Source organism: Cupressus sempervirens, chromosome 3 (assembly GCF_028749045.1).
Source record: "Cupressus sempervirens isolate cs-2001-9-10 chromosome 3, ASM2874904v1, whole genome shotgun sequence".
NCBI lineage: Eukaryota > Viridiplantae > Streptophyta > Pinopsida > Cupressales > Cupressaceae > Cupressus > Cupressus sempervirens.
Genome location: NC_143120.1, coordinates 1,105,607,154 through 1,105,617,831, shown reverse-complemented (window position 1 = coordinate 1,105,617,831; position 10,678 = coordinate 1,105,607,154).

The following is a 10,678-nucleotide window of genomic DNA, read 5'->3' as shown; positions in this document are numbered from 1 at the left end:
CTTTGATATATTCATTATAAATGACAAGGAATCTAAAATGTTTAGTACAAAATTGAATACACATCTAAAAATATTTAAATATTAAGGCTAGATAGAAAATAAATTTCAAGCAATTGCAAAGAAAATGAAGTATCATAGCTTTACAACCAAAATTACAAATATTTTAGGAGAAGCAAAAAGTTCCATGAAAAGTACAGGCAGAACCCTAACATAGAATTTGGAAATAAAAGATAATACACACCCAAACACCCATAAACTCAAACCACAATATCTCAATAATTAAAAGCATCATATATATATTTTTTAAACACATCCATGTGATTTAGAGAATCACTATGCATTCTACTTACCTAATTAAAAAAAATCTCTAAATCTTAACCAACTCAAATTCCATTTGTTACACACATCTGCTCATTTATCCTTCAATTTCCATCAAATTTTTTTATATCATTTCTCACTAGTCAAAGCTTAAAATTATTTTTTTATCCTAGTTCTAAATCACTGTGTCCTTATGATTTTAATGAAATTAGCTCCCCTTAGACAACTCTCCATAACCCAAATTAAAATTATATAAAGTGTGAAATATACGAGTGCACAATAGATCATGTTACATTATTTGGAAGCGAATCATTTTCAATCCCTTCCAAATGTATACATTTTATATGTGGAATATGTAGTATTGTTCTCTCTATATATGTCAAAAAGGGGTTGTCTCAATGCCAGAAATAAGATCCCAAAATGTTCAATGTTTCCTTGAAGAAATGCCTCTGACTCTGATGGAAATGATAGAAATGCACAACTTATGGAGGAAGGAAACTATTAAAGCATCAAGAGAAATACAACTAGCCTCTAATGAGGACACTAAAACATCAAATTAATGGAAGAAAAATCACTCACATGGGTGCCTATGGTCTTCTGCAATCACTTATCTTTCAAATGGCTTATTCTTCCTTTGGCAAGAAATTCATGGAATCAAAATTGTTACCAAAATTCGGAAGCTTAATAAAGAGATGGAGAAAAGCTTAAAAGGTCAAAGATTAAAATGTTGGAAAGAACAAGCATTATCTCCAACACCTTTAGAGCTTCTCCAAGAAAAAGTGTACCAAAGTTTCATCATGACCTCCTTGGCACCTATCATTGTAGCTAGTGTCAATTCTATTTTTCCTTCTATCTTGAGAAATGTCATTCCTATGAAATCTATTGACATTGGTTTTGTTTTTGACCTTTTGACTTCAATTTGGAAAAGCTCTATGCAAATCCCTTCGGTCCAAAATAGAGAGGTGAATATAGGAAAGAAAGGGATTGAAAGCCAACATAACCAAAAAGAGTAAAGGGAAGGAAAATGTGTACACGTATAGAGAAATAATGTTGGAGTAGTAGAGATCATAATGAATCTAAGGCTTATAGATTTAGTAAAAATATCATGATAGTGTAAAGTATGATAACAAAAATTCTTACCACTAGTCTGAAACCATTTTACAGTGATAGTTTTTAGGTGTGTGAGATAATTTCCAATTGCAAGCAACCTCATAGGGAAACCCAATCAGCTAATTAATAATATTATAATAGTATGAATATAAATATATACTAAACAATAGGGAAAACCTATTAGCTAATTAATAATATTATAATAGTATGAATATAAATATATACTAACCAATCAAATATTATTATCACTAAGAGACTTATGTTTTCATTGTAAGGAAACTCAGGTGTAGAAACAACTTCCTACACTAATCCCTTAAGGAAAGTATTGTGCAAATTCCTATTAAATCCTTACAATTTTAGATTCAATATTATGTAAACAATAATATTAAAATCAACAATGGATATACAAAATAGATAGAGAAAGAAAACACATAAAAAGAAAAAAGAAAAAACCTTTCGGTAAACAACTCGACCCCTCCAAAACCTACATAATGTATTATCTTTAACATAGAAGGTTAAAACACACTTGCAATGAAGTTCTTTTAGAACACACAAGACCAATCTAGTAGCAACATATCGTACCAACAATACACTTTCTCTCTCCCCTATCTGCAACCCTAAAAAATGCTTATATCATGTGCTTTCCCTTTTAGGTAAAATTTCAAGGAACAACAGTATTAGGGTTTTACCATTCTCCAGAAAAATAGAAACCCAAATTTCTTTTGGGCCAATGCCTTGAACCCCACTCATGAGTTGGAGACATGAGTGTATAGTAATCAATGATCAATTGTCACATGTCTTCTCATTTGCACCCATCATCAAATCTTCCAAAGATAGCTCTTATGCCTCATAGGAATCCATGATAACCATTTCATCCATGATCTCCTTACACATAATTCAAGATGTTGACACATACAAGTGAAGTGACACATCAACATGCCAACTAGACATATACACTCACACTTAATTACATTAATTGCAAAAAATACATTTACAAAAAAAATAATAAGAATAGTAATTATCCAAGGTTGAGACACCTTATTCCTAACATTCATAAGTGGTGTATGTCAATTATTATTAATTTATTTATGGGAAAATGTGACCACATTACATCGTTATGCTCTTACTAATTTTTTGGATTTTAATTTTCCAAACTATTCAATTTTTAATATATTATTTTATAATTTTTAGAATTATGAAATTATTATATTAATAATAATATTATAATAAAATGAATAGAAATAAAAATTAATTAATCATATATAATTAGTTCCAAATGTTGAGAATTGTGTTTCAACCTTGCAAGCTTTTTCCAAAAAATTCTAGAAGTATTTTAGAAAATTCTAGAATTTGTTTGTGGTAGTTTTCCATATGTTTATGAGTTGGAAAAAGGTGTATGAGTTGTTAAAATGTGTCTATTCTTTACAACAATGTAGAAGGGATATTTTTATAGTGTAAACAACTCATCATATGACTTTTATGGGGGTCTAAACTACGGGACAAAATTATGGACGAAAATGGTATTCTTGAAGTTACAAATTACAAGTGGATAACATGTGGCATGGTTGTTTTGCCCATGGTTTTGGCCCATATTTTTGTAAAACCACAAATGGTTTTCAAGTAGCAAATCACTATAAAAGGAGGGCTTGGGGAGATATTTGAATCATCAAGTTCAATTTGCATGACTAGGGCTAGAAGGAGTCTCTCTGAGTCTGAGTTTGAGTTCAAGTTGTGGTGATGCGCTCTTGTAAGAATTTGCATTGCAAGTGTATTGTAATCTTCTTGATTTGAGAATACATTGTGTGGGTTTTGGAGGGTGGGATTTTTCTCCCAAAAGGGTTTCCCCATGGTAAGCATTGTATTATGCATTCATTTTTATTTTGATTAAGTTATTATGCATTTCTTGAGATCTCTGCAATAGCTAATTGAATTTGCATAATCATCCTCTCAAAGATTAGTGTAGGAAGCGATCCTACACACCTTTGCTTCCTCACAAGTGGTATCAGAGCCTGACTAGTTTTGGTTCTATTTGTTGGGTACAGGGTTTTTTTGAGCTAATCAAGGTTTGAGTGGGAGCTTATGTAGAGATTTTTATTTCTATGTTGCAGGATTGCAAAGATGGCAAGCACATAAAGGAGGATTGATGTAGAGAAGTTTTCAGGCACAAAATTTGAAATATGAAAGCTAAAAATGGAAGATCTATTGATTGATTAGGATCTATGATATATAGTTGATGAAAAGAAGTTGAGGCTTACAAATCCAACTTCAGCTGTAGAGTATGCTGAGAGAGAGAGAAAAACTAATAGTTTCATTAGATTGTGTCTTTTAGACTCTATACTAATTAATGTTCATGAAGAACCCATTGTGAAGAAGCTTTGGAAGAAGCTAAGTGAGATCTATCAAGTGAAATCATTTGTAAACAAGATTTTCTTGAGGAAGAAGTTGTATTCCTTGAGAATGGAAGAAGGTGGATAGATTTTTGAGCATGTTGAAAGATTTAATATGTTGGCATGACTTAGTTGTTCTTAGTTGGGGTGTGGATAGATGATGAAGAAAGGTTCCAAATATTGCTATGTTCATTGCCATACTCATGGGATAGCCTTGTCATGGCCATAGGGAGCACTTTAGTTGTCTTGAAGATGGAGGACATTGTTGGTTCTCTACTTTCTAAAGAGATGAGAAGGAAGGTCTCTCTGAATGCCTAAGAGGCTTTGAGTGTTTGAGGAAGACCAAAGGAAAGAGGAAAGAATGAGAAGCAAAATGGCCATTCTAAGTCCAAAAATAAGGGCAGACTAAAATCTTGTGGTAAGTCCAAGGTGATTGTTGGAATTGTGGCAAACCTAGACACTTTTGAAAGGATTGCAAAGAAGAAAAAGAAGAAGAAGAAGAAGCAAGAATGCGATTCTAAGTTTGAGGAAGAAGATGGAGATGCTTTCATTGTAGCCTTGGCCACTCATGAAGGTGATAGTGCATGGTTGATAGACTTAGGTGCATCTTTTCACATGACTCCTAATAGAAATCGGATTAATAAATATGAAAATTTTGATGGTGGTAAGGTGTATTTGGGTGATAACTTAGTTCTTGATATTGCTGGTCATGGAAGTATTCATGTGTAAATTTTCTGATGGGAGAATTATAAGATTTGATGGTGTCTTGCATATCCTTGGACTAGCAAGGAATTTTTTATCTATTAACAAACTAATAGATGCGAGTGTGTATGTAAATTTTTCTAAAGTAGGTGTGAAAATGGTGAGAGGTACTATGGTAATAGCAAGAGGAAGTAGATTGGGTACATTGTACCAGCTTGATGCATGCACGGTTGAGTGAAATAGTACTTCTGATAAGATTGTGAAGAGGACTAGTTTGTTGGAGAAGGAGATGATTTCTCTTTCAACAGATGGTCATGGTTTTTGGGTACCTAAGGGTGCTCTATCTATTGAATCAAAGTTACCTGCAAAGAAGACTATGTTATGGCACCAGAGACTTGGCCAGATAGGTGAAAAAGGTCTATGAACCTTAAAAAATAAAAACCTTGTTGATGGGTTGAATGACTACAATCTTGATTTTAATTTTTGTGAGCATTGTATCTATGGTAAAAAAAACTACATTTAGTTTCACTCAAGTTCTAATAAGCCCTCATGTATTTGGTCTAGTTGATATTCCTTCTATTGGTAGATTAGTTTATTATGTTTTTTTCATTGATGAATTTAGTAGAAGAACATGGGTTTATTTTTTTAGAAGTAAAGCTAAAGTTTTTTGTTGTTTCAAAGAATTTTAAGCAATGGTTGAGTTGCAGACTAGAAAGAAGATAAAGTGTTTGAGAACTTATAATGGCGGTGAATATTACTCCAATGATTTTGACACATTTTGTAAAGATTTTGGTATTAAAAGAGAGAAGAAAACTCCATATTCTCCACAAAAGAATGGAGTTATAAAAGGAATGAATAGGACCTTGATGGAGAGGGCTAGGAGTATGCTAAGTGGAGTTGGACTAGAACAAAAGTTTTGGGATGAAGCTATAGCCACTACTTGCTACCTAATAAACAAGTTCCCTACATCAGCTCTTGTTGATAAGACACCAATGGAAGCATTGTGGGGCCATAAGCTTTCACTTAGACATCTGAGCTTTTTTGGTTGTGAGACATATGCTCATGTACCAAAGGAGAAGTAGACAAAATTGGACAACAAAGCTATAAAATGTATCTTAATCATATATAGTTATGGTGTGAAAGGATACAAGCTTTGGGATACTATTGCCAAAAAGGTATTTTACTCTAGAAGTGTTATTTTTAGAGAAATCGAGCCTTCTTCTATTACAGTGTAGCCATAACAGATAAAAGAAAAAAAAGATGTGATTCTACTTCCTGTTACACCTAAGAAATTTGAACCAAGGCCCTCATAGAGGCAAGTTGTTGAAGAGAGCTCTACGAGTTCTAAATCATCAGAGGAAGAAGGAGAACCTGATCATGAACCTAAACTTGAACCTAAACCAGATTTTGTTCAAAGGTCTAGTAGATAGAGGAAAGAGCCAGAAAGGTATGAATATTCTCTTAATGATTAGAAGTGTACATTTTCTTTGAATGCTAATATTGATGAACCAAAATCTATAGAAGAGGCTCTTGCTCTGAATGATTTAGAGTCCTAGAAAATTTCCATGGAGGAAGAGATCGCAACTCTTAAGAGGAATGACACATGAGACCTTGTACCATTACCTAAAGGATGAAAGCTTGTTGTTTGTAAATGGGTGTTCAAAAGGAAGATGGGTTTAGATGGAAGCATTGTAAATTATAAAGCATGATTGGTTTCAAAAGGGTACTCCTAGGTTGCAAGAATTGATTATGGTGAAATTTTTTCTCTTGTAAAAAAAATGACATCCATTCAATTTTTACTTTCTATTGCAAAAACTTATGATCTAGAAGTTGAGCAGATGGATGCAAAGACAACTTTCCTTCATGGAGATTTGGAGGAAGAAATTTATATGACACAACTAGAGCACTTTGTGGTGAAAGGTAAAAGTCATTTGGTTCATAAATTGAAGAAATCCTTGTATGGTCTAAAACAAAGTCCTAGGATGTTGTACCAAGAGTTTGATAGATATGTATTAAGTTTGGGATTTGTGCAATCCAAATCTAATAACTATATATACTACAAGTCTAATGGTGATTATTTCTTAGTTATTGCCTTATATGTTGATGACATGTTTATTGGAAAAAGAAAATGTTTGGTTTTAGAATTAAAATCTCATCTCTCAGCAAAGTTTGAAATGAAAGATCTTGGTGTAACAAGGTACATTCTAGGAATGGAGATTATAAGAGATAGACAAGACAAAAAGCTTTGGCTAGGATAGAGTAAGTATGTTGGTACTATTTTGAGAAGATTCAATATGCAAGATTCTAGACCATTGAGTGTTCTTGTTACTATGGAAACAAAGCTTTCTAACTCACAGTGTCCTTCATCCCCATTGGAGATGGAAGAGTTGAGTTGAGTACCATATTAGAGTGTTGTTGGAAGTTTGATGTATGCTATGGTCTTTACAAGACCAGACATTACCCAAGTAGTGGGGGCACTTTCTCGTTATATGTCTAATCCGAGAAGAGCACATTGGAATGTAGTAAAAAGAGTTTTCAAATACTTGTAGGGTACCTCATAGTACTTGATAAGTTTTCATGGAATGGGAAATGAGCATTCCCTAGATATTTGAGGCTATGTGGATTCATACTAGGCTGGTGATGTTGATAGTAGAAGATCCACCAGTGCATATATATTTACATTATTTGATGGTGTAATCAGTTGGATGAGCAAGTGAAAAGCTATGGTCACTTTTTCTACTATAGAGGTAGAGTATATGGCAGAAATTACTCATGCCTACAAGGAAGCCATCTATCTTAAGATATTGTGTTCAAATATAGAGTTCAAATAGGGTGCAGTGACAATTTATAGTGATAGTAAGAGTGCAATCTACCTAGCGAAGAACCTGACATTTCATGCTAGGACCAAACACATTGATGTACAATATCATTTTATGAGAAATATGATCAAGGACAACAAGGTGAAGTTGGAGAAAGTAGAGACTTTGGTGAATGTTGCTAATGCATTAACTAAGCTTGTGAGCAGAGAGAAGTTTAGATGGTGTTCGGAGTCTATGGGCCTCTTGGACCCTAGCAATTAAGTCCATGAAACTATGGATACCTTGGCTCTTGCAAGGTGTTTGACAAGTTGGAGAATGTTGAGAATTATGCCTCACCCTTGCAATATTTTTCCAAAAAACTCTAGTAAATTTTAGTCAAAAAACTATAGAATTTTTAAAGAAAATTCTAGAATTCATTTGTGGTAGTTTTCCACATGTTTACGACTTGGAAAAAGATGTACGGGTTGTTAAAAATGTGTCTAGTCTCTAGAAAAATGTAGAAGGGCTATTTTTAGAGTGTAGACAACTCAATATATGACTTTTATGGGGGTCTAAACTAGAGGACAAAATTATGGACAAAAATGGTATTTTTGGAGTTACAAATTACAAGTGGGTAACATATGGCATGGTTCTTTTGCCCATGGTTTTGGCCCATATTTTTGTAAAACCATAAATAGTTTCCAAGTGGAAAATCACTATAAAAGGATGGCTTGGAGAGGTATTTGAACCATCACGTTCAATTTGCAATACTGGTGCTAGAAGGAGTCTCTCTAAGTCTTAGTCCAAGTTTGAGTTTTGGTGATATGCTCCTGTAAGAACTTGCATTGCAAGTGTATTACATAATCTTCTTGATTTACTAATACATTGTGCAAGTTTTGGAGGGTGGGGTTTTTCTCCCGAAAGGGTTTCCCCATGGTAATCATTGTGTTATGTGTTCATTGTTATTTTGATAAAGTTATTATGCATTTCTTGAGATCTCTACAATAGTTAGTTGAATTTGCATAATCGTCCTCTTAAATATTAGTGTAGGAAGTGATTCCTCACACCTTTACTTCCTTACACCAAAAGACTTATGCTTTTGGTTTATGTCTATTAATTTATTTATAGGAAAATTTTAACACATGGCTTAAATTAATCTATTTTTCAATATTTTTATGAATGATTTTTTTCATAATTTAAAGTTAATTTTGATTGGTTGTTTGTAATGTTTTCTCCACAACTTCTCTTAAGATGCATTACTCATACCTGTCTAGTTGGTGTCCTCAAACCTTACACACATAAACCCTCTCATTTTTTCCAAATAAAATTATTTTCATGCCTTTGAATTTATGGAATTTTTGACATGTTTAGAGGAGTAGTAGCCTATTGATTATTCTTTTGTATAACTATGGTACATTCTCAAATGTTTTGATCTTTGATTATTTTGTATAGTTGCAAATTATATCACCTTCTGTTTGAAGTTAAGTATCACTATATTTGTTGGTGTAATTAAACATTTACTAATTATACTTTACTTAGGTTAATGCATTACCATATTAGTTGTCATGTAGACACCTAGGAGTTTGCATATTCACATGAGTTATCATGTAGACAACATAGTTGTTTGCACTCTAATTGAGCACATGTTGTCTACTACATCTCTTTATGAGATAAACCTTTGTATTCTTATCCTCTCATTGTTACATGTACATTCATGCATAATGGGGGATAATCCACTACTGGTGGAGATGTGCTTAGTTTTTATGCTTATCTCTTGTATGACTCCTAGACATATCAATTGTCTTTATATACAAAGAACTTGTATGTTGTATTCATCCAATTATCTAATTAATTCAATCATTTGATACCATTCTCATTTGATCATCATTTGTCTCTCTTGTGCTATCTACTGAGGTTCTTGACCTTGGTGTTGGAATGCTTTAGAATAACTGGGCGGGGTGGGGGGGTGAATTAGTTATCCAAGGTCTAGATGTATAAATAAAACTACTCATAGCTTAATGAATCCATTAAACATTTATATGCATGCATGCATCCATAATATTATGCAATCACTAAAAACTTGTAGGTTACTAAAAAATTAACTTGCATAAATGTAAAGCATGAAACATAACAGATTCATCAACACACTTGACACAATGATTTACGTGGAAACCCAATTTAGGAAAAACCACTAGTAACATGCTACTCTTTTCACTCTTCTAAAGTGATGCCTTGTGAAAGGCCAACCCTATTAAAGGTTTCAATACACACTATTAAATGTGTCCCTGTTAAAGGAATTCAATCAACCTGTTACGAGCGAGCCTTGTTAGAGGACTTTAGACCATTCACTTGGAATGTCACCCAGTTAAAAGATTTACAAATGACTGTTAGGTCAACCTTAATCCAAAGGATTTACCCTAGACTGATAGAATTGTTAGAGACTAGTAGTAAGACTTTGATCTGATACAACTTACAACTTCTCTTGCAAATTATAGATCTCTATTCAGTCCTCAATTTTGCTTGTGCTTCATACTTTTTAGCTTTGATAGCTTTTTCACCCTTCAAACATTCATCTCCTTAAGCCTTCTTGCTTAACATTCCATTGCAAAATATTCTCTTAGGTCACTTGATGAAGTAAAACCCTCGACTCCTTGTGTCCCTTAGGTTCTTGCACACAACAACCTTACTTCATGACTAACTATTTCTATAAATAGAAAATTAGGATATTTTTTTGCTTATTCTCTATCATCCAATTTAGGGTCTAGATGGATTAGGTAGGATACAATGTATCTACCCCATATCTCATATCTATTCTAGAAACTTCTCTCAGAATCCACTTTGAATTTGCCTAAAAATGGTTTACCTTGAATTCTATGCCACCAACTCATCAACCTTATCTTCCAACTAGTCCACATAATCCAAGAAAAGAAACTTGTCAACTTAGATTCATGGAATCTATGACCTTTTAAATAATGCAATAGCTTGGCATTATTAACCTTCTAATGCTAGACACATATTACATTGCTTGACATCTACTGTGAAATTACTTAGCATGAACTAAATTTTACTAGTACTCAACATCAACTAAACTTTACTTGACATCAACTATTCTGCTCGACATACACTAAAATGAACTTTTAATTGGCTCCAACTAATTTTCTATTTGACTTATACTAACTTTGCTTGGCATATACTATCCACTCGGTCAAGCTTGGCAGACAAACTTTGTGTAACTTGTTCTTGTGAACTTTCTAAGTGTAACCAACCTTTGTAACCTTAAGTAGATTATCAATACATCATTAGTGACAAAACTATGATTGAAACACATTGTCTTCTTCAACAATCTCCCTCTTTCAATCTTTC